The sequence below is a fragment of the Protopterus annectens genome, chromosome 5.part0 (assembly GCF_019279795.1).
Source record: "Protopterus annectens isolate FY-2018-M chromosome 5.part0, PAN1.0, whole genome shotgun sequence".
NCBI classification, from domain to species: domain Eukaryota; kingdom Metazoa; phylum Chordata; order Ceratodontiformes; family Protopteridae; genus Protopterus; species Protopterus annectens.
In genome coordinates this window covers 882695933-882720694 of record NC_056735.1, presented here as the reverse complement: position 1 = coordinate 882720694, position 24762 = coordinate 882695933, and the positions used below count along the sequence as shown (strand labels likewise).

Sequence of the window (24762 nt, the reverse complement as noted above, 5' to 3'; positions counted from 1 at the left end):
AGAAGATGCTATGGTGGTGGCAGCAGCCACCCAGAAGGAACTCTGAGACATCTTCTTCTGTCCATCCACTGAACAAGGAATGTCATACAATGGACAGATATGGAAAGCACATTTTTTTCTTCAGCAACATTTGCTCTCAGATAACTGAATTACCTGACCCATTTTGCTAGATTGCAGAGAAATCTCCTGAAGGAGTATACCACAAAAAAGAAAAAATATGCAAGAAATAACCAAAAACCAATGGCCAGTGATAAAAAGAAAAAGATTTAATGATCTTAGCACCTCAGCTAACAAGCCTTCAAGAGATAAAATTCAACATATAAGAAGCACATTATATAAAGCCCCCAATAAAGTTAATTATTAACACATTAAATCTACAACCAATAAACACTATAAAGCTGTACTTGGCATTACCATCGATGAAAACCTATAATTCGACTCCCACATCCTTACTCCATCTTCCCGTCATACCCTTGCATCTACCTTCCTTCTCCCCTCTCTCTTGTATGGTGTTCCCCTATTCTCCAACCTACAACTCTGACTCTGTGCTAACTTGAGGCCTGTTACAACAAAATCTGCAAATTTGCAACCAATTCTAAGAACTCTTCCCATCACTGTCACTCCCTACACATTCTAAACTGGCTAGAACTCCACAACCACCTAAAGTACCTACAACTTACAACAGCCCACAAACTCATCTTTAAACCAGCAGAATGCCCCTCTCTTGCTAAATCTCTAACACCCTACACACCTACCCATACCATGAGATCCACAGGCCAAAACCTCCTGCATGTACACAAACCCATCCACCCAGCTGGTAAACTACTACTATCCCACACTATAGCCAAACTATGGAACAATCTCCCCACACCACTACGTAATATACCTAACCACAACAATTTCAAATCCATGCTTCTCTCCCATCTCTCCTCCAAATGGGAACATCCTTCACATGCTCCCACCTAAAACTCCCACACTACTAACTCCACACCTAAATCATCATTTCTTTGCCTACTTTAACTTAATTCAGAGATCTTGCTCAGAACACCTTTTCATAAATCTTTTGCATGCATGCCTCTGGCCTGCCTTACTCATATTCTCAAACTTTCATTGTTTGTTTTTCTTATCCATTGTACGCATAATATTGTTTTCCTCTGTAATATTGTTAATTTGTCTCTATTCGTATGTATTTGTATGTCTGTTTGGGGCTTTTCCCCTCGTGTCTCCACTGAAAAAGGGTAATTCTTACCCAGCTGGACCAACCCAGTTAACAAATGCAAATAAATAAATAAATAATTTAAAGCAACACCTTCCAATTACATTCAAGATTTAAACCTAAAGGAGACAGAGTACCAAATTTTAAAATATAGTTTCCTTGTAATGCAATTTCTTTTTTAATTCAAAACTATCAGAACTTACTACTTTTTTCTAAAACAGTACTTTTTAAATAACTAGAATCTCCCCATGACAAGACATATAATGAGCTGCTGCAGGACTTTCAACTGTCTTGCATGTAATATCTCTTATGGTGCTCCAGCAGTCTAACCCTAAATTGATGCTTAGTTTCTCCAGTGTATAAAAGACAGCAGGAACACCTAAGTGCATAAATAATGCTCTCACTATGACAAGTGAAAAATTGTCTGGGCACATATTTAACGCAGTTAATCTGACTAAAAAAGGGACAATATATTTACAAACAGAACAATACCCACAAACAAATGTGCCCATAGATTTAGTTTGCACACAAATTTCTACTCCAGGCACTGTAAAAGAATTATGAACTAACATATCTTTTATGCTCTGACCACTTTTAGTGACAAAACAGGTCGTGGGGTAAAATATCCTTTAAGATTTTATCTTTCAACAAATAATTCCAATAGTATTTAACAATATTGAAAATCTCATCAGTTAAAATGCTATAAGTAGTAGCAAAGTACACCTTATAATCTATTTCATGGGTATTATTAACATTTTGCCTCAGTAAGCCGCAGTGATACAGCGGTAGCATTGTTGCTTCACAGCAAGAGGCTCTCCTGTTCGATTCTCGGCTGGAGTGCCTTCTGTGTGGAATCTGCATGTCCTCCCCACGGTTGAGTGGCCTCTGAAAAACATGCGTGAATGGGCGTGCCTTCACTGAAGGTTGGGCTGGCAACTCGGCACCACAAAAATCTACTGCCAATCATTAGCAGACTGGAGTTCTGCTGTGGCGACCCCCTAACCGGGAAAAGCCGAAAAGACAAATATTAACATTTTGTCTCACTATTCTGTTGCTATTCTCACATTTCTCTCCATTACACAAATATTGATTTACCCCAAGCAATCAATTCAAAGCTCTTTCTAAATAGATAAATCATTGCCCCTTTGTAGAAAAGAATACCAGGTTTTAATTACTTCCTAAGTCAATATATTTTTCTTTACTACAAACCCTAGCGATTCTTAAAAATTCACCATAGGGTAAAGAATTGAATAAGTGGGAAGGATCCTTAGAGCCAGTCATAACATCATCAAAACGTGCACCAAATTCATTTTTCTGTAAATCTATAAAATCATTCACAAATACATGTCCATCTTCACACAAAAAAATCAAATCATCAATAAATCTGAAATATTTAGTAACAAATCTCTTATAAAAATCTAATTTATATAAATGTCTAACCACAAATAACCTCATAAAGAGATTGTCATACATGGGGGGAGCAAAAGATGCTCTCATTGCTGTCCCTTTAAGTTGATGAAATAAATCTTCATTAAACTCAAAATAATTGTGAGTCAAACTAAAATACAACAACTCAATAATATAATTAACTAATGGACTATCACCTAAAAATGGTGTACTGCCTCTATACCCGAAGAATGACTAATATTCGTATATAGGCTTTTTACATCCATAACAAGCCAATAATTACTAGTTTTCCATTTCAATGGCTGAATTTTTCTAAAAAGTCTAAATAATCACGCATCTATGATTTCAATTTCATAACAGGTTCCAATAAATATTTGATGTAACAAACCCACATTATGTAAAAAATAATTAGTAGCAGCCACAATAGGTTGACCTGGAGGGACATTTTAATTCTTGTGTATTTTTGGGAGGCAATAAAATTTAGCCATAGCACAACATTGTGTAGTAAATTTCCTTTCAACATCTTCTTTAGTATCCTAACCTAAAACCTTTATTGATTAAATCATGAAAGTCCCTCAATGCTTTTTCATACTCATCACTTTACTATCGACACTTTCATCATTTAAATTATCTTCACACATTTTCTTATATTGAATAAAATGCATCACTACAATTTTGTGACCTGTATCAGAAGGTTTAATCACCAAATATTGACGTTGACTCATGCCATTCAGTTTTAGTCAGATTATATGAGATATTATTCCTATCAACACAAACATTATTGCACATACCTTCAACAGCAAAATCAAGCATGGCAGAAAAACTTTTTATACTCTTCAAAAAGGGAGGAATAAAATTACTTAGACACTTCTGATGTATGTAAAATAGTCAATAAGCATTAGGGTCATCACATATAATAGAATCAAAGGAAAAATGCATTTCATCAAAACTGTCCCCTGAACTATCTAATACATCATCAACAGGCACCTTTTTAAACTGTTGGTTGAAATAATAAATCAAATGCAGCTTTCTTATAAAATGAAACATTTAAACTTTAAACCTATAAAACCTAGGCACAACAGTGGGTATACATTTCAGGCCAAGATTTACAACAGCCATTACAATATCGGGTAAATCACACCCTGATAAATTCAATACTAAATTGTCACTCTTTTCAGAGCATTGCAAGTCTCGTGCAGAACACAAAAACAGTTTTAATATTAGTACTATCTCTTCTTTTTTACTTACCACTGCTGTCTTTCTTCTAAGTTATCAAAATGCCCTCTTTTGAGACTAGAGTTCCCCTTTTGAAATCCATCACAAAAAGTATCCTGTAGGTAACCTGAGCTACCGGTAGTAGGGGGTAGGAAAGTTCTTCCTCATCATCCCCCTCTACAGCACTAACATGCTTCAGATGAAGCGAAAGATACTTCATGATGCTTCTTGTTCCCCTCACTTCCAGAGGAAGGCCTGCCCTTCTGGTATCTGTTCTTATTGGTTTTTACCAGAAAGGCAGAACCACTGTTATAGTCTCTAATGTCTCTATTAATTTTTTTCATTTTTTGTTGAATAATCTGACCGGACAACTCCAGTAACTTTTTATTAAATCTTCCAACAAGCTGCTCAGAACAAGAAGAGTTTAATTGTGATGACAATGACGAACACAAGGAGGAAATCTCTTCCTTTATCAGTCTCTGTTTAACCATATCCCTCTCAACAAGTATAGTCACCCATTCCATCACACAATGATGTGCTGCGGCTTTCCATCTCTGCTCAAATTTCTGATCTTCAGAATCCACAGGATTAAATGGCAGAGAGGGATTTTTATATGCACGCAGCCCATGAGGGGTGATATCCTACTCAATATACCTCTTCAGGCTGACTATATTATATTGTAGAGGGGTTTCTTTTATGAGTAAACATTCTAAGTTAGAAACAGTACCTTAAACCTCCAGTGAAAGAGCAGCAAAAGTACATTGTCCGACAGATGTAAAAGGGTTAGAAACCCTACGACTCCAACCCTCCTCAAGTAATTTATGCTGTACAGGGGTCTCTTCCTCTGTCAAACCAATACCATGATCACAAAAACATTTAGGAACTCTACCATTCGTCTGGTTGATATACTGCTCCATAGTACGCTGATTGCCATTAACAGAATCTTCTCTAAAAATACACGGGAGCTGAAAATTCGGATCACTGGCCATCAATAAACAAGTATACCCAAAAAAGAAAAAAAATATGCAAGAAATAACCAAAAACTAATGGTGACTGATAAAAAGAAAAATATTTAATGATCTTAGCTCTTTGGCTAATAAGCCTTCAAGAGATAAAAAGAAACACATTATATAAAGCCCCCAATAAAGTTAATTATTAACACATTAAATCTACAATGAACCAAACAACTGCACAAACCAAATAACTTCAAGATATCCACAAAGCCACAGGACCCGGAGCCAACTTAAAATCAAGGCGAACTTTAATGCTCTTTACAAAACAAACAAATCCAACCAAGCGCTTTCACCCAGCTTCTGCCAGGCTTTCTCAAGGACTGAATAATGTTACACTCCACAATTCATCATTTACATACTTCATTTCAACATCAGATGGTCAACAATTAATCAATTAATTAATTATTTATAATTGGCTTAACAATTAAAATGCTGAATCCTAAACATTAAAAATCCAATTTATCATGTAAAAACTTTTAAATCCATTGTTCAACCCCATCCAGAATACATTAAAGCCTAGCTTTCCTTAGTTTTAACACTGGTGCAATATTTATGTTGTCATTTAATCCTGGGAACCTCGTGGCATCTAGTTTAAGCTGCCAATAAAGTTCACGGTATTCTAACTGTGTCTCCCAACTCCCTCCTCTTACTTCAGGGGTAATCTGTTCCAGTACCATAAACTTTAACTTCATCTCCCTACACTTTTGGGAATGTTTAAAGAAAGCATTTGTTTCTTTGCCTCTAGAAATGTCGTAAAGGTGTTCATACACCCTTCTTCTTAGGGGTCTTTCTGTTTTGCCGATATAAAAACCTAAGCAAAATGTGCAGTCCCCCAAGTACACCACTCCTTTTGATGCACAATTATAATAATTATAAGATCTAACCACAAATTTTCTCTGAGGTAAATAAAGTGTGCCCTGATTTAACATAGCAGCACATTGATTACAATGATTGCACTTAAATGTCCCCATTTTTCTCTTATTAGTCTTAACATTTTCCTTTCTTTCAAACCATTCTTTTAAATTGGGCCCTCTCCTTCTTATAAAATGAGGGTTCCCCAAAAATAATTAATTCAATTCCTCATTCATACCCAAAATCGGCCAATATTTTGAAATAATAGCCTCTATTTTTTGTGCCTTATTAGAAAAAGTATACTCAAAATTATTCTTGTTTTCAACCTCAAAATTCTCTTTATGTTGTTCTTTGTACATTGCTATGTTACCTAACCCAAATAGAGGTGGATATTTCACTTCTCTAGTATATCCCGAACTTCTTGAATCATATTATCTATTAAATGTTCTGGGTATCCTTTTTCCAAAAATAGTCCTTTAAGGGCGTCTATTTCCTCATTAAAACTTTCCATCGAACTAGACATCCTTGAGGCCCTAATTAGCTGTCCTTTAATAACGCCCATTTTTTTGATAAAAAGGGTGTCCACTATTAAAATGTAAATAAGCATTTGAAAAAGTAGGCTTCCTAAATATTTGAGATTGGAACCTAGAATTAGTGTAATCCTTCGTTAGTTTGATGTCTAAATAGAGCAATTAATTTAAATCAATTTCATAAGTAAATCTCAAAAAGTTCGTGCTGGAATTAATAAACTGTATGAACATTTTTAGTTCATCCTCTGTCCCAGCCCATAGTAAACAAATGTCGTCCAAATATCGTCTATAAAATCTTATATTGCTCTTCCATGAGCTGTTAAACACATAATTTTGTTCCCAATAGTGTAGGACTAAATTAGCATAAACTGTAGCACAAGGGGTTCCCATCACTACCCCTTTTCTCTGCCTATAAAATTCACCATTAAACAACATAAAATTATTATCTAGTATTATCTCCATGAATTCCACCATCAAATTAATGTCCCTGCTATCTAAACCTGTTTCTTTGTTTAGTACTTCTCCAAACCATTCTAAACCTATTTGATGTGGAATACTAGGGAACAATTCTACCACATCTATGGTCACCATCAAGAGTTGGGTATCAAACCATGCATTGTTGATCTCTTAAAAATTCCCAAGAGTCCTTACAAATGTGTTCAATTGTAGACATAAATTCCTTGAGTCTTTTATCAATAAACTTAGCTAGTGGCTCTGTGATGTTTCCTGAACCTGCCACTGTTGGTCTAAACTTCAATTGTTCTAACCCTTTATGCGTTTTTGGTATCCCGAAAATAACTGGAATCTTGGGCTTGTCCACATACAGAAAATTATATAAACTCTCATTAATAACACCTTGTAGTAAATGGTCATTTAACAAATGCTTGATTTTAGAGTGGGCTATGTTGATTTAATTTTTGGATGTTACTTCATATTGCTCTTCATCTTGTAACATTTCATAAATGTGAGCCTCATAATCCACTTCATACATCAACACCACCCCCTCCTCCCTTGTCTGGTTTCATGATTCTGCAATGTTCTTTTTTCAGTAATTCCATTAAGTCCCATTCTTTTAACTCTAGATTACTAAACTGGTACGCTGATTGCCATTAACAGAATCTTCTCTAAAAATACAAGGGAGCTGAAAATTCGGATCACTGGCCATCAATAAACAAGTATACCCAAAAAAGAAAAAAAAATATGCAAGAAATAACCAAAAACCAATGGTGACTGATAAAAAGAAAAATATTTAATGATCTTAGCTCTTTGGCTAATAAGCCTTCAAGAGATAAAATACATATAAGAAACACATTATATAAAGCCCCCAATAAAGTTAATTATTAACACATTAAATCTACAACCAATAAAAACAAAAGGAAACAGAGTACCAAATTTTAAAATATAAAAAGTTTACTTGTAATGCAGTTTCTTTTTTAATTCAAAACTATCAGAACTTATTACTTTTTCTAAAACAGTACTTTATAAACAACTAGAATCCCCCCATGACAAGACATATAATGAGCTGCTACAGGACTTTCAACTCTTACATTTAATATCTCTAAGGTGTTCCAACAGTCTAACCCTAAATGGACGCTTAGTTTATCCAGTGTAAAAAAGACTGCAGGAACAGCTAGGTAGATAAAATAACACCCTCACTATAACAAGTGAAAAATTGTCTAGGCACTTATTTAACACAGTTAATCTAATCAAAAAAAAGGAAAAAGAACAAGTCCCACAAACAAATGTGCCCATAGATTTAGGTTGCACACAAATTTCTACCCCAGGAGCTGTAAAAGAAAAGAAAACTGAAGGAGTTAGGAGATGCTCTCCAAGGTTCAGTAGCTGATGGGGTTTCGGAAGATGTTTCCTCTCTGCTCTCTACCTTAAATTCAGTTGACAATTCTTCCATGAGACTGATTTCTTATGCAACAGATGGAGCGAGTAGAGCAGCGGGTTCAGGAGTTTCCCCTAAGGAGACATTCTTGGATGTGCTTGTGTGACTTTGTGGAGCCCTTTAAATCTTCCTTTGTGAATGCCCCGTTTGATGGCTCATTTCTGTTCAGGCCCAAAGTCAAGGGCACACTAACCAGGTGTGAAGCAAGAAGGAAAGACTCTGTCTGCCATAGGAGTCCATTTTTCTATGCCTACCAGACCTTATCCCAGAGGTCAGAAAGGTAGTGGCAAAATGTGGTTCTGAAAATCCCAGAGAGCTTTCCAGGACACACGTGGTGAATCTTCCCCCAGGGGCAGAGGGGGAAGTAGTAATGAAAGATGCCGACTACACTGCAGAGGGGGTCTGCAGAATCAGGGTGACAGACAGTCTGTCTTTGGCAAGCCCTTTCAGTGCTCCTGAAGGGAGGCCCGTCTGTCCATCTCTGGATGCAGTCAGGGGCCATTTATCTTTGTACCCACAAGCCTGGCTACAAATAACAAAAGACAAGTGGGTACAAACCATCATATCCAGAGGTTACTCCATATCCTTTTCCTTCCCAATCCCAAACATCCCAGACATTCCATTCAGTCAAAGGGAACAGGCAACATTAGAAATTCAAAAGCTGCTAGACAAAAGAATCATCCAAACAGTCACCTCAGACCAAATAGGTTCCAGAAATTACTCAAGATTCTTTTTAGTTTCAAAGAAAAAAGGGGACTGGAGACCATTTCTGGATCTCAGCAATCTAAACAAATCAGTAAGAAAGTCCAAGTTCCGGTTGGTGACACTGCAGTCATTACTCCCTTTTCTGGGACAAGATGATTGGATGCGCTTGATAGATCTCCAGGATGCATACTACTACATAAGAATAGACAGGTGATCCAGGAGACACCTGCACTTTTGGCTGGGAGCCAGTCACTACCAGTTTCCAGCTCTGCCCTTTGGCCTCACTACAGCCCCCAGAATGTTCACCAAATGTATGGCAGTAGTCGCAGCTCACTTGAGACGCCTAGGATTCCAGGTGTTTCCATACTTAGATGACTGCCTCCTAACCACCAACTACCAAGCATCTACTAATAAAATGAGACACCATCTTGCAGCTCTGTTCTCACCTAGGAATTACAGTAAACTATGAGAAATCTGCCTTGCTGCCTTCTCAGCATGTAGTATTTATAGGAGCAAAATTGGATACAAGTGTGATGGCCAAACTTCCTCAAGAAAGGGTTCAAGTTCTACAACATCAGGTTCAAAATCTTCTCACAAAGAAAAAAGCACAAGTAAGGATGGTCCTGAAAGTTTTGGGGACCACGGCAGCAGCAATAACCTTGATTCCATTAGCTTACACATGAAAATTCTCCAGTGGCTACTGTCCACTCTGGTCAATGCAGGAATTGCCGATGTCCCACAAAATAATAACAGAATCTTGCAAAAAATTCCTTTGTTGGTGGCTTTACTCCACTCATGTGACCCTAGGCCTTCCATTGGCCAAAGTAACCATGGACACCTCTCAGATGGGGGGAGGGCAATATCTGGGAAAGATGGTCCAAGGCACCTGGCAGGATCATGAGGCCCATTTGCACATTAATGTTCTAGAGATGAGAGTGGTGCTTCTGCTGGTGTAAGCATTCCAGGACTGTCTTCTGCTGGGAACTATTGCAATACAGACCGACAACATGTCAGTTGTATGGTACATAAATAAACAAGGAGGAACCAGATCTTACCCCCTTTGTTGGGAGGCCCTGAGAATATGGCACTGGGCGACCTTCTCCCAACACTTTCTGATAGCAATGCACATCCTGTGGAAGTCCAGTGTGATAGCAGACACTCAGCAGAGCAATTCTGATGCCTCATGAGTGGTCCCTAAAACAGGAGGTGGCAGAAATGATTTTCCACAAATGGGGCCAGCCTTGCTGCGACCTTTTTGCGACATCCATGAATGCCAAATGCAGCAACTACTTTGCCCTTATCCCCCCTCTGGGGGAGTCACCAAGGGATGCACCTGTACACAATTGGCCCTCAGATCTCCTTTACAGATTTCCTCCCTTTCTATTAAAACCAAAAGTTCTTCAGAAAGCCAATAACTTGGGAAGGGACTTGATACTCATTGCCCCATACTGGCCTTGTTAAATCTGGTTCTCCTTCCTGTGGCCTCATCTTTGGGAGGAGCCTTGGATTCTGGATGCAGTTCCAGACCTTTTGACTCATGCGTCAGGAATGCTCCATCCTTTCCTTCAGACCCTCAATTTGGCAGCTTGGCTGCTCTGATTCCAACAGTAGCCAGGTTTCCTAACCTCTCCATCATTTAAGCACATCCTAATTTCTTCTCATAAGGCTTCTACGAGAAGGGTATATAGAAGCAAATGTAAAAGATTTTCATTATGGGCTTCTCGTAACCACACTGATCCCTTTACTGCTCCAGTAAATTTCATTTTAGAATTCCTAGCAAAATTATTCAACGACTGTGCAGCTGCAGCTACCATTAGAGTTAAACAAGCAGCGATATCTAGTTTTCATGTAGGTGAGTTTGGCCTCAACATTATGTCTCATAGGCTAAGAAAATAATTTCTTAAAGCTACTTTATTGCTACGTCCACCTATCAAGAGTCTCCCCAGCACCATGGGACTTAAATTCCATCCTGTCTTGTTTAACCCCATTTGAGCCAGCATCATCTTGCAAACTCAAATTTTTGACATGGAAAACTATTCTGTTGATAGCAATTACATCTGCTGGAATGGTGTCAGAGTTGCAAGCCTTGTAGATACAGCCCTCCTACTTGCTTTTCCACAGAGACAGGGTATCCTTATGAACAAACCCTTCCTTCTTGCCAAAAGTATGTTCAGAGTCAAATTTGAACCAATCAATAGAGCTTCCAGTCTTTTATCCAAATTACGGGTATAAGGCAGAATACATGTTACATCAGCTAAATGTGCACAGACAATTACGTTACTACTTACACAGGACTAAGAGCTTCAGAAAATCTTACCAGCTATTTATATCCTTTTCAGATTCAAAGAAAGGTACTTCAGTCTCTAAAGTGACACTTTTGAAATGGCTTTCAGATTGTATAACCTTCATTTATAAATCTCAAAACAGAGATCTCGCCCGTAGAGTTAAAGCCTACTTTACAAGAGCCATAGCAACCTCTTCTGCCTTTCTGGCTAGACTACCAATTGATACCATTTGTGCTGCAGCAACATGGGCAAGACCACATACCTTTATTACTCATTAGAAAGTCGATTTGGCCTCCAGGAACAGGGCCTCCTTTGGTTCCACTATTCTGAAGAATATTGTCCCTTGAATCACCCAAGAAAGATGGTGCTAGGGACACTGTCCCATCCTGGTAAGAATGAAGGTGAGCTAGGACGACGACGCATAAAGAAGTTATGTACTCACCATAACATTCCATGTGTGTTGTCCATCTTCACCTTCATTCTTACATACCACCCTCTTTCCCCTGGCCATTTTTACTCCTGGAAGACCGAGTTGGTACAATTGGATGTCATTATTCTCTGGCCTTCTTTATTGCACTCTGAATTATTAAGCTACCTTTTATATTTATTACCCTTATTATAGCTGCAAATAGGATCTGGGGAGGTTTCCTAGTGCATGCAGGGATAGGGTTTAGCTATGGTTTAGCCACGAGCTAGTGGAAGACCTGGCTTGTGTATAAAGGCCGAGTCGGATCCAAACCCATCCTGGTAAGAATGAAGGTGAAGATGGACAACACACAGGGAACGTTATGGTGAGTACATAACTTCTTTTTAACAAGTGATAGAAATGTAAATGCAGAAATGTTCTTAAAAATGCTGTTATAAATAAAAAAATATAGTAATTAGACTGCTCCTGGAATGCCAGCATTCTAACAGTCAGTATTTCAGTGGGACATGACGTTTTCCTTTGGAAATTCCACTTGCTTAAATTGCAGTTCATTAATTCTGTTGAATGGGCTGTTTCCACGGCACGAGTGAAGAAAATCATCTGTGGATACAATTTGTGACTGTTACGTTTTATGTAAATATAAAATATAATCTCTAGCATGACTTAGAAAGTGCATTTGTTTTTTTGTAAACTGAGCATAGCAAAACCTTAGATTATCTAATAGTAAGTATTGAAATCAGAAACACCTAGTATTTATTCTCTTACACAAAACTTAGTATTTGTCATAGTGTTCTTGTTTTTAATTTCATTTTAAATAAAATGATGACACTTGCCTACCTTTAATATGCAGAAGACTTCAGCAACTCTTGAATTACACCCTCCTAGTGCTAAACTTGCTGGCAGTCCTATTTGCTTCCACACCACAGCCTACAAGGCAGCAAATGTGCCTGTCTTTTCCATGGTAATGCAGTTGTTGGGTTATATTTCATCAACCTCATCCTCCCTTCTAGGATTTGAGAGCTGTGACTTTCTTAAATATGTCTTTATGATCTTTTCCAATTCCCCTTCTAATTAAGATATGTATCTTAGATTCAGCTTTACTGCTGTCAGACATTTCTCCCCATAGTAATACCTTCCAGAGGAATTGAATTACGTTTGGACAACTGTGATTCAGGATCAGACTTACTTCTACTCATTTGTCCTTCCCCTGAAGTAACCATAGCAAAAACCTGTATTGGAGGTGTAGGCATTTACTGATTCTGTGCTCTGTGATTGTGTCCATGCCTGGTTGCTTGTACACGAGATACTGGGTCATCAGAGCATTTTCTGTTAAACCATCTACTGAGATATCATCAGATGCAGCCACCTGTTTGATTCCCCAGTCCCTTCCCAATCCAGGTGCTGGACAATGATTCTGGCAAAGGTATCCTTCTTGGGGCCATAAGTGGGTATGCTATCTGGCAAGTAATACTTCTCTTTAACAGCTCCAGGTTTAACAGTAGGTATTCAAGAAACACCAACACCAGGTAGATCCGTTGAAGGCAAGTAGCCGAGGTACCAGATCTTGAAGTAAAATGATTTCTTTCAGTTCTACCTGGTGTTGGTGTTTCTGGAATATATTCTGATTTTTATCAGTTAGATTTCTTGTGTCTATATGATTAACAGTAGGTATGTCTGTAGTACCCGTCTTAACAATGGTTTCTTTACCTTCTACTAGCATATGCTACACACTGTTGTGATAAGCTCTAGTGGCTACAAGTTTCAAGACAACTCACCACTGCTGTAGTGCTAGCACTCCATATGATTTTGGCTCCCCACCCTGTCTGTGTGGACATTTGGGCTGTATGGTACCCTACTTGATTACACTGGATGTGTTTAACCATAAGGCTTTAACTCATACTTGAGACATTATTTTTACGCTTTGCCTGTGAAACATGTTGTGAAGGTTTGCACTATTCCCATGGGGTTTCCTTATACACCCATGTAATGTTGTGTATGTCTTTCTTATACATTTGTAACCTGCTAGCCAGTTACTTTCACCCTTTTTAGTTTATTTCTTCAGCAGTGTTGCACTGTGCCTGTTAACCACATTCTTGTGTCATCGAAGTTCTGTATACCTTGTTCCTTATCTTAACATCTCTTCACATTTCAAAAGTTGTAACTTGTTATCCATTCAGTTGCGTATTAAAGAAAGTGCTTATTTCTGCAGTGAAATTAACACTGCTTCTGTTTTTTTCCATGTTCTCTAAATTTTTTCCCCATAAGCTTTACAGGTAAATTTAAAAATTCAGACAAAAATTGTTTTTGACATAACCTTATTCACAGCAGTCTGTATAATTCATCTTAATATATGCATTGCCTCACCCTTGAGCAAAATAATTAAAAAAAAACATTCCCCTTAGGCAGTTTGGTGCAGATTGCACACACTGAAATGCTTGAAAGAAATTATCCAAGTTATCTCCCTCTTTATTTTAAGGAAACAGTTAACACTGACCTTGGTACTCAGGGCTTTTTGTGCCATTAACTGTCAAAGTAGTCTGTCCAGGTACCTACAATCCCATGTCGACAATATGAAGATCAGATTTTTCTGACTCGGACAATAAATCTCTTTTTTCTTTACTCAGCTGTCACTTGGGTAACAGGATATTGTATAAAATGTAATTATGATGCAGCTGATGTTCATTCCAGGGCTGCATTTACCACCGGGTCTATTTTGAGGAGGAGATCTTGGTTATGTTTGCAGTCCCTGCTGGAAGATGTTAAGACTAAGTTGCCCTTTAGGATAGAGATAATCTTTGGTCCAGCTACTGCTAAAACTATTAAGAATCTTCAAGAGAAAGGAAAAATTATACAGGAGTTTAAATAGCTTTTGTCTCACCCGTGACCAAATTCCAAAGACTCAAAAGCAGGACCATTTTTGTTAAGACTAAAAATTTGAGTAAAAGTATAAAAAAAAATCAGGTTTCAAAGGACCTCAAAGTTCATTTGCTGACAAATCTTCCACTTTGCAGCTGTCAGCTCCTTCCTTCCTTCCCTTTCCCCCACTTCAGCAGTCCCCCTGCTCATTCTTTCAAAGAAACGTTCTTGGGTTCATGCCCTTTTAGAGGTTGTTAACTTTATACAAATGGGTTTTCAACATTGTACAGAACCCAACCAAAAGCAGCACAGCAAACCGACAGAGCTCGGAGACGGCGTAAACAAATAAAAATAAATTGAATCAGTCACCATATAAACGCTGTCTCCTGAAGTGGAGTAGTATCAGTGGATTTTTTGGATATACCTACGAGTTTATTGACTTGGAAGTGGTGTTGTAGAGCCATCAGGAGACAGCGTTTATATGGTGACTGATTCAATTGTACAGAACCCCTCCAAGTAAACTCTGCATCTCACCTCATCCCCTTCTGGAATTCCTCAAATTCAAAACACCTGGTTTTACCAATACTGCAATAATTGTATTATCAGGAATTATAGAAATAGTCCCCCCCCCCCCACCAAGAGTGAAAATTATTCTATTCAAGTCTTATTTTGCCCTTAAGAAAAGGAAGGCACGTGCAAGCTGATTCTGAATTTATCATTCTTCAACACCTTCTTAATAGTGCCAAAATTCAAGATGTTGTCTCTTCAACCTTGTCTTCCATTGGTTCTTCCATAAGATTTCCTGGTGAAGATGCCACTCTTCGTATTCCCATTCATCCAGTTCACAGAAAATTCTTAGGATTTTGCACCTTTCTGCTTTGCCCTTTGGTATTTCTATAGCCTCCAAGTTTGTTACCAAATGCTTAACCTGTGTCATAGTGTTCTGCAGACTCTATGGTGACTGTTTTCTTCTTCAGGTCTCTTCAAGGGACATTCTTCTTGAGAATCTCAAATTTGCAATGGCCTAGGTTTCACTCTAAATTTAAATTAGTGGTTTTCCTAGGTTGGTGCTTAGACACACTATCCACGATGGCATTTCTTTCTCAGGATCAAATGCAGTTTCTGATTTCTTTCTTCCACTTACTCCTTCCATTAGAATTGACACAGTAAATGACAGTGAGATATTGAAAGCCCTGTGGTGTATAGCCTCTGTACAAATAATTGTTTGCCCGACTCCACATGAGGAAGGTTAACTGGTACCTCAAGTGAGTAGGGGCACAGCAGTGCCACCCCTGAATTTCCTAATTCCTCTCTCTTGGCCTTTATAAATAATGAATTCCTTTTGTATATAGGTCAGATATCACTCAGTCTAGGCGTGCCTTTTTTGTTTGCTCTCTCTGTAATATTTCAGTTCTGGCCAGATGCGGCTCATGCTAGTGGACTGCAGCCCTCCCAGCTGTAAAAAAAGAAAAATAAACAAAAGAGAAAATAAAATAAAATAACAAAAAGAAAATAATAAAATAAAAGCAACCGGGAGTCCCGGAACATCGCGCATGCGCACTCATGGCATTTCCCGATATTCAGACTCTGCTGGTGAACCAGTCTGGAGCATGCGCACAAAATCCAGACGGTCTCCACCAGCAGTCCGGATTATGAAGACAACATGTAAGTCCAGATTTTCCCAGCAGTCTATGCAGTTAGAACTGCATAGACTGGAAGGGGATCGGACTGCAATCTCCGCATGCAGGCTGGTGGTCTCATGGGAAGGATAGGAACAGCCTCATGGTGCTCTCGCGGGAAGGGCTTGCCTACTGCAGGAATGGATTTAACAACTTGGCGCGGGGATGATGCGGTTTGCTGCTTTTATATGGACTTTGCTTGGCTCAAGTAAGGTGTGTGTGTGTGTGTGTGTGTGTGTGTGTGTGTGTGTGTGTGTGTGTGTGTGTGTGTGTGTGTGTGTGTGTGTGTGTGTCTGTGTCTGTGCTTTGTTTTTTGTTTTAGCCCAGGATGTCAGTGAAACTACCACTTGAGTTTGTATTAGCTTGCATGCAATGGAATTTTAGGTTAATCAGTCAGTCCAGAGCCATGGCAGGTTTCCTTGTTTCCATCCTTCAGTTTATTTATTTACTAACTTTTTGGAAACCAGATAGGTGGGCTGGTCCGTAGACTCTTCACATGCGACCTGGGTTCAGAGGCTGTAAACAGTGCAAGTATATTTAAGTTCTACTCTTCACGTATAATAGAGTGTTAGGTTTACATAGTTGCAAAACTTTTGAAAGTTTATAAACAGTTATTCTACATCTTTTTGTGAAATTAATGGTATATAGTTTTTGTACATTTTTAATAAGGTAGCAGATTTACATTAGGTTTTAATTCCTTTCTTTCTGAAATGTTAAGATGTGCTGTTTTGTTCTCTGCCTGAGCAGTGATGGTGTTATGACATCTTGCAGCAGGAACCCATTGTGATGATAATAGCATATCCTTGGTTAATAATCTGTCTGATGCTTTGTAAGCACCCATTTCCTATCCCCTTTCTTATAGTTTTATATTTGTATTTATATTTATATTTATCATACATTGTCTCTGTTACGACTGTTTTTGTAAATATGTATTACTGTGTTGTATGTTTATTATGAGATTTAGTCTTACTTTGTATTGCAAAGCATTTCTTGTAAAGAATTTGAGTTTTTTACATTTCTTTTTCGGTATCTTCATCACAGCAAAAAAGAGTTGAAAGGGCTCAAGCTGCATTTTAAAATATAACATTCACAGAAGGGCAGCACAGTGTCACAGTTGTTAGCTGTTGTCTTACAGTACTTGGTTTTCCATTTTGTTTCATGGCTAGGATGCCTTACCTGTGTAGTCTGCATATCCTCTGTGTCTCCACAGATTATCTCTCACATCCCAAAGACATGCCACAAGTGAATTGGCATTCTCAAGTTTGCCTCTTGGTAATGTGTGCATGAATTGACTGCTACCCTGTTCAAGGTTAAATCCTCTGCCATGCACCCAATGAGAACTTGAATCTAGAATTAAATTATTTGAGAATGCGTAAGTGAAAGAAGTAACATTCTCAGCACAACTGCTTTCTCTAAGAAATCTATCAAGCTGGTGATGAGAATGATTGTTTTGACTTTGGATGGTGAGTGAGATTTCAGGCAGTGTCGACAAGTTGATCTGTATCACCTGTTGGTGTAAGACAGGCAGAATTTAGCCCAAGTCATAAAATTTTCTCAGGCTACCTCAGCTTCTCCCTATTATCCACATTTCCTTTACATCTTAGGACTCCTCTCCAAATCCCATTAGCTGTGTGTTGAAGATAGTTGCAGTCAGGCTAGCCAAAGTGACAGTTCTTTAATTAGAGCTTCAGTGAAATTTTCTTTTCTCTTTATTTTTTTATTCCGTTTCTAGTTTATCTTCTAGTTTGTTTGTAGAACAGGTCACCTCATATCTTTCCATTTTGGCAGTTGTTAACTTGTCAAATTTTGGTTTAGCCCAACAGGATTCCCCTCCACTTCCTTTCTAGTGTGTTTTGCTATAGTTGCATGTTATCCTTAAGCCTTTTCTTAGTGTTTCTGTTCACTACATATAATTGCCCTTTGTTGTTAGTTGCTAGTGCTACGTGAATGTTATCACTAGAGAAAAAGCAAGAATCTCGCTTTTTGTTCTTTTCAGGATAAAGAAAGCAGTTTATAATTTGTGTGTGTGTGTGTCTGTTTGCCCCAGCTGCAGTGGCTAGATACAACATAGTAACCTGGTGGTGGTTAGAGATCAGGCTTGAACCCTGTACCGTGAGGGCAGGTAACAAGAGCCTGAATTCTCTACCCACCATTTATGACATTTTGCAGATTTTTGCTCCATATTTTGTTCTGTTCCACATAATATCTGTGGTTTCTAAAAAATTTAAATACTTAGATATTTGATGGTGCAGTGGTAGCATTGTTGCCTCACAGCTACAGGTTCCTGGGTTTGATTCTTGACTGGGGTGCCTTCTGTGTGGGGTTTGCATCTTCTCCCTGTGTTTGTGTGGGTTTGCTCTCGTGTCCTCCCATGTTACAAAAACATGTGTCTGCAATATTTCTCCCTGGGCCTCTGCTGAAAATTGTTTTTGTTCCGTCAGACTTTCCTGGTTAACAAATGTTAAATAAAATTGATAGGCATTTGAATTTCAGACATCATATTCTTCAGAAAATACATAGTAACACAAAACCTTTATTCTAGCAATTTTCTAAATTTATAAGATGAATATTTGAAATTTGTCCATATATTTTTGGAACTGTATTCCCCCATTATTGGCTTTGTCCAGGTTTTTGTGCTAAGGTTGACAGCTATGGCAAGAACTGAATTCACTGAATATGTTTGAGGGCTGTATTCCCCCATCACTTGGTTTGTCCAGGTGTTTTGTGCTAAGAGGTTGACAGCTATGGTGAGAACTGAATTCACTAAATGATAGCCATTTAAGTTTCAGTCTTCCTCTCTTTTACAAAGCAGCTGATTTGGCATAGTGGTATATTGCTCTGACTGTTTTGCACAGGGACCTGGGTTCAAGAGTGGGCAGTAAAATGTATGGTGGTAACACTGCATTTTATTCTAGAAACTTTCCAAGATTATACAAGCAATGTTTAATGTGTCCCTGGTTTTTGGGCTTTTGAACCCCCCCCCCAAATAAATTTTGGCTTTTTCCAGATTTCTTGTGCTGCGAAGTTGAGATGCAGTTGAATATTGAGTAGATTTTACAAAGAGCTGAGAGCTGCAGGGGAAGAAATGTTTAGTGCTGCTTATGCTGAGTCTGCTTGCATTGTTAATAGCACAACAGGTTGTGTACTTGCTTTTGATGCAGAAATCTGTGGGTTCTACTCCCACAAGGGGTGGATGCTGCCGTACTGAGAATATCCTCTTTGGCAAAGATACTAACTATGAACCTGTTATCAGTTTGCCATCCATTTCCTGTTGCAAAATTACTAGCTTATCATTTTTTAATGTAATGTAGGCAATTTATTCCTCAGGGGCAACAGACACTTTATTTGTAGATGAAACCATGAAATAAAAAGTTGTTTGCTAGCAGCAACCTATTCATTAGTTACAGATCTCTTTAATGTGGAATTATTTAGATGACTTCTGCAGAGATTGTGCATATTTACTGATACTGGTGGATTGTATAAGTTTGAGTAGACTTTTTTATGATGGAAATGTTCTCAATTGGGCAGTTTTGTCATTATTGGTGCATGCATTTTGTTTCATTGTTTACTGAAAAAATGCTCAAAACAATAAATATAAAACACCATCTAACAACTGTACTGTATTATACAAGGAATATAATTTAATACAGTCCAGGAAGGTGTATCACACAATACATGTATGCCTTGTGTGCAAGGGACCTATCATTTGAAAACAGCCCAAAGTTAATCTTTATACTACCCAAATGTATTTTTCTTTGAATGTGGATTTCACTGCTGTTTCAGTGAATGTGAGTTTCAAGGGCAGAGTTTTAATGCTGAGTCTATTTTCATTGTGAGACTGCATTGCTTTGTTTAGCAGATGTTTTAGAGTTTGTGCTGCAAAATGCAAAATAAAACTTTCAAGTGAAATCCAAATCCATTATAGAAGTAAAGCAGTATGCACATTGCAGTGTTTATGGTAAATGGGGTGAAATAGCCAAGTAATGGGGCATTGGAATGGCTGCAGGGGGTGGCTCCATTCAACCATGATTTTGTGAGGGGGAAGGATGGTAAACTCGCTCAACTGAATTATACCTCTCAACTGTCCAGATTTTCACAGATTGAATAGATTTTTGCTTCTTCTTTTTGGTTTGTCCCTCATAAAATTTGTTGTTTTTTGGCAAATCATTTAGGAATTAAGTCACTAAATAATAGACATTGAGTTTCAGACTTCATAACCTTCAGAAAAATGCATGCTAAAGCAAGACCTGTTCTATCAACTAAGTTTATACAAGAGCAATTTTTAGTACTGTTTGTATGTCCCCCCAATATATTTGGCCTTGTCCAGATTTCCTGCATTAACAGGTTGAGAGGTACATGCAAATTGCTTTATAGAATTGGGCATATCCAAACCTCTCAACTGTCCCTGATTTTGGCTCAAAATGTTGCTCTCCCTCTAATCCCACCACAAAATGTCAATTTTGGAAGAAAACATGATAATCAGAGTTATAGATTACTTTTATTTCAGAAATGCATGTAGGTTTGTTTATTTTGTCAGCTGCTCAAGCTAACAGTGCTAATATTAAAAAGTGCCCCTTCTCTGACAGGTTCCCAGCTGTATTGTGTGGCTATTTTATATTTTTGCATCACATTTTTGGTCCATTTTTCATAAAATTGTGGTTTTCTGGCAAATTAGTGGCAAATCATTAAAGATTGAAGTAAGAAAATAATGACAGACATTTCAATGTCAGATTTCATACCCTTCAGAAAATTCATACTAATGCAAGACCTACTATTCTGTTAGAAAATTTATAAGAACAATATTTAAATATTGTCCTTAATTTTGGGCCTGACTTTGTCCAGATTTCTTGATCTGTTGTTGAGAGGTATGACAAATGTGTCAGGCCTTTGCAGTCAGCCAGCGACATTTCAAATTGTGACATACTTGTTGCACCCCACTCCCCCATGTAGTGACTCTGGATGTGTCCAAGCAAGGCAAGGAGCAGTTATGCAGTGTAAGTGTGCAGAGTATCCCCCCATCCAAGGTAGACACAAGTACTACATTGGCTTTTCATCTGTCTTGCTTGATTTTGCAGAATGTTCTGGTTTTCTGTCATATTTTATACTGTTGATGCTTCTTATTATTCAGAAAGTGTCTGTTGCTCTCTGTTTAAGTAGCAATGATTTCCTGACCATCAGATAAACTTGTCTGAGATTGTAAGATGCAAGTAAGCTTACTGTTAAAGAATAACCAACATTGAAAGCCTTTTTGTTGTTGCCACACAGAGAATACTTGCATAACTAGATAACGTATAAGCCTTGGGTATTGAAATGCATATGACAGTATTTGTAATAAAGGACAGGATTACAGTATTTTCAGAAGCTCATTACCTTTGTTGGAGCCTTGCAGTCATCTTTGCAGGCTTTACCCATAAACTAAACAGAATGCCAATCTATCATGTGTGGTCCATAACCTGTGCAGTAATCCTTTAAGCAATTTATCTTGAGCTTGTTTCTTGTTTGCTGTTCATTTTTTACTTTGATCATGTTTTCCCAATGAAACAAGTAGATAGTTGTCAGGCAGCAGATCTTTTTTGGATAAGAAACATTTTTACAAGTGGGGTGTATCATTGCTACTTTCACCATGTTACTTGGTACTTTTTATAAAGCTGAATATAAAATATAATTAGAACTGCAGTGCAAGGAGAAGTGGTTTGAGATGAGTGCTGCTTGTTTTTTTTGTACTTGATTTTGACTAGCATTCCAGTAATGTATTTAAAAAGTAATTTATTATTTCATGCCTCACAACCTTTTTGTTTCCATCTAGATATTAAATAAGCTGTCATGTATCCAATGCATTGAAATTTTTTTCTTCTACACTTCATTTTGTCTTGATTGGACTCTCATGACGACGGTTTGGCACCTAGGGCAGCATATTTAGTTAAAGTTCCAGCATAGCTCCTCCCCTTTCTAGTTGGCCCCACCCTTCCCATTGGCCCCACCCATTCAACTGTCTCCTGCAGCCCCCCTTCGATTTGTAGTCACCAGCCACCACTGGGTCTGTCTTGGGAAGGGGGGTGCATGTTCCATGAAAATAAAAATGCAAAATATATGGTCAGGACTGTACAAGGACAACCATATAAATGTAAAGGAAATGAAAGACATGATCCTGCTTTGCAATCTCTACATCACCTCTGGTTCCCAGGAACCCTTTGAATCCTAATAGACAATATCATAGTAATATGGTACAACAGAAAACAAGGAGGGAGAAAAATCTCATCTCTGAAGACTGGCAGTGATAGCATGGGAGATTGCTACCCAGCAGAAACACTTTTTCAGTCAGTTTACACACCCTTAGAGATGAACCCAATGGCATATTACCTGACCAGATCAAAGGCAGACTCTCACAAAGGGATGTTGAACAGAGAGGTCTTCCATCAATGGTTTACTCCACAAGTAGATCAGTTTTCCTCTACTCTGAACAGAGAGATCAGATTAATCTTCTGCAGGGTTCAGTGCATAGAGGCTTGGAGAGCAGACCCCATGTCAGTTTCTTGGGAAGGGCAATACTTTATACTTTTAGATTCATAGATTGTTAATAGGCTAATGATCCAGAGGGGCCTTTCAAAGCCTAGCCATGTTTTCCCAAAAAAATAATGATGTTCTGTATCCAAATAGGACATTGAGAGCCAGGCATTTATTAAGCTACCTATCCAAAAGGGACATGGGTGCCAGGCCCAGTGTAAATTTCCTATTCCCCATCCACTGGTGTAGGTTGTACTTAAATTGGGTAATACACAAACTCAGCTTCACATGAGATTCATAAATCTGGGGTTTGCGGATGCCTTGTAAGCCAGGCATAGATCACCTCTTAGTAATATATAGGAGACTGAGTAAAAGGAAAGGGCTTTAAGGTACTGTGCTTAAAACAGGTTTGTTATGCCATGTGTCCTATTTGTAAGAAACCTCTGTCACTCTAGTTGCAGCATATGCCTGGTCAGGTACATACTGAAGGGAGCATTACACTCAGTGACTGGTGTGATATGGGTAGAGTACAGTGGGATAATGACTTCATTGGACCTAGATTCCATGCCTTTTCTTATAAGTTGCACAAAATAAAAGGATTTCCTCACCACTGTGGCAACATGATTTTCGAAGGTAAGGCTACTGTCTACATGCATACTCAGATCCCTGACCTTTGGGTCAACTCTTTGGGGAATATTGGCAACAAGGTAATTGGCCAGGAAGGGTGACATCCTAAAAGGTACAGTTATGCATTTTTTGACAATGAGATTGAGATAATGGCTTTGGCACCTTTTCTTAGTCAGAGATAGATCTTCCTGAAGAAAGCTAATGTCTGCAGTTGAGTGGATGGTAACCCCCATCTTGCAGTCATCTGCAAACTTAGTCAGCTATAAACTTAAGCATTTGCTTCCATTTCAGGGAAATAGATGGCAAAATGGAGCATGCCCAGTACCGAGCCCTGGGGGACTCCATTAGTGACTGGGCTCTTGGTGGAGGTGGCCTTACCTGTTTTGATCTCCTGGGTCTTGTTAGTGAGCCAAACGGCTATCCAGGAGGTGATAAAAGGGTTTATACCTAAATTAGTGAGCTTCTCTATAATGCCTGAGTAGGGTATTGTATCAAAAGCTTTGGCCAGGTCGAGGTAAGCTGTGTGCACAATCTTGCCTTCATCCATTTCTTTGGTGACCCTCTCAAAGAAGTCCACCAGATTTAATAGGTATGGCCTTCCTTTAAGAAAGCCAAATTGTTGTGTCAAGCATTTGCAGGTTACCTATGTCCTCCTTTATCATGCCAGTGATGATTCTTTCCATGGCCTTACATATACAGTGAATATAAAAAGTGTACACTGTTAAAATGCCAGGTTTTGTGATATAAAAAAAGACCACCACAATAAATCATTTCAAAACTTTTCCCACCTTTAATGTGACCTATAACCTCTACAATTCAATTGAAAAACAAAGGTGTTAGGGGAAAAAATATAAAAAATAAAAAATGTACAACAAGCTGGATGCATAAGCGTGCACACCCTTAAACTAATATTTTGTTGAAGCACCTTTTGATTTAATTACAGCATTCAGTCTTCTTGGGTAGGAGTCTATCAGCATGGCACATCTTGACTTGGCAATATTTGCCCACTCCTTCTTGCAAAAGCACTCCAAATCTGTCAGAATGCGAGGACATCTCTTCTGCACAGCCCTCTTCAGGTAATCTCACAGATGTTCTATTGGGTTTAGGTCTGGACTCTAGCTGAGCCATTCCAAAACTTTAATTTTCTTCTGGTGAAGCCATTATTTTGTTGATTTGGAGGTATGCTTGGGGTCATTGTCGTGTTGAAAGGTGAAATTCCTCTTCATCTTCAGCTTTCTAGCGGACACCTGAAGGTTTTGAAACAAAAGTGGCTGGTATCTGGAACTTTTCATAATTCCCCTCCACCTTGACTAAAGCCCCAGTTCCAGGTGAAGAAAAGCAACCCCAAAGAATGATACTGCCACCACCATGCTTCACCGTGGTGATGGTGATTTTCATCTTGTTTCACTGTTGCAGTCATTACACTTGGGTTATCCTGCTGGCAGGCTACCCGCAGTCGGCCAGAATTTCAAAGTCTAGGTCCGGCATTGGTTGCTGTCGCCTCTTCCCTGACGTCAGTGCGCCAAGGGTATAAAAGATGCAGCAAACGCCA

At 38.5% G+C, this 24762-nt stretch overlaps 1 protein-coding gene across 1 annotated transcript in view; it reads left to right on the top strand.

The window, feature by feature from the left end:
- PGM2L1 (phosphoglucomutase 2 like 1) overlaps nt 1-24762 on the top strand; it is an 865950-nt gene that overhangs the window by 775130 nt on the left and 66058 nt on the right. The window lies entirely within an intron of this gene.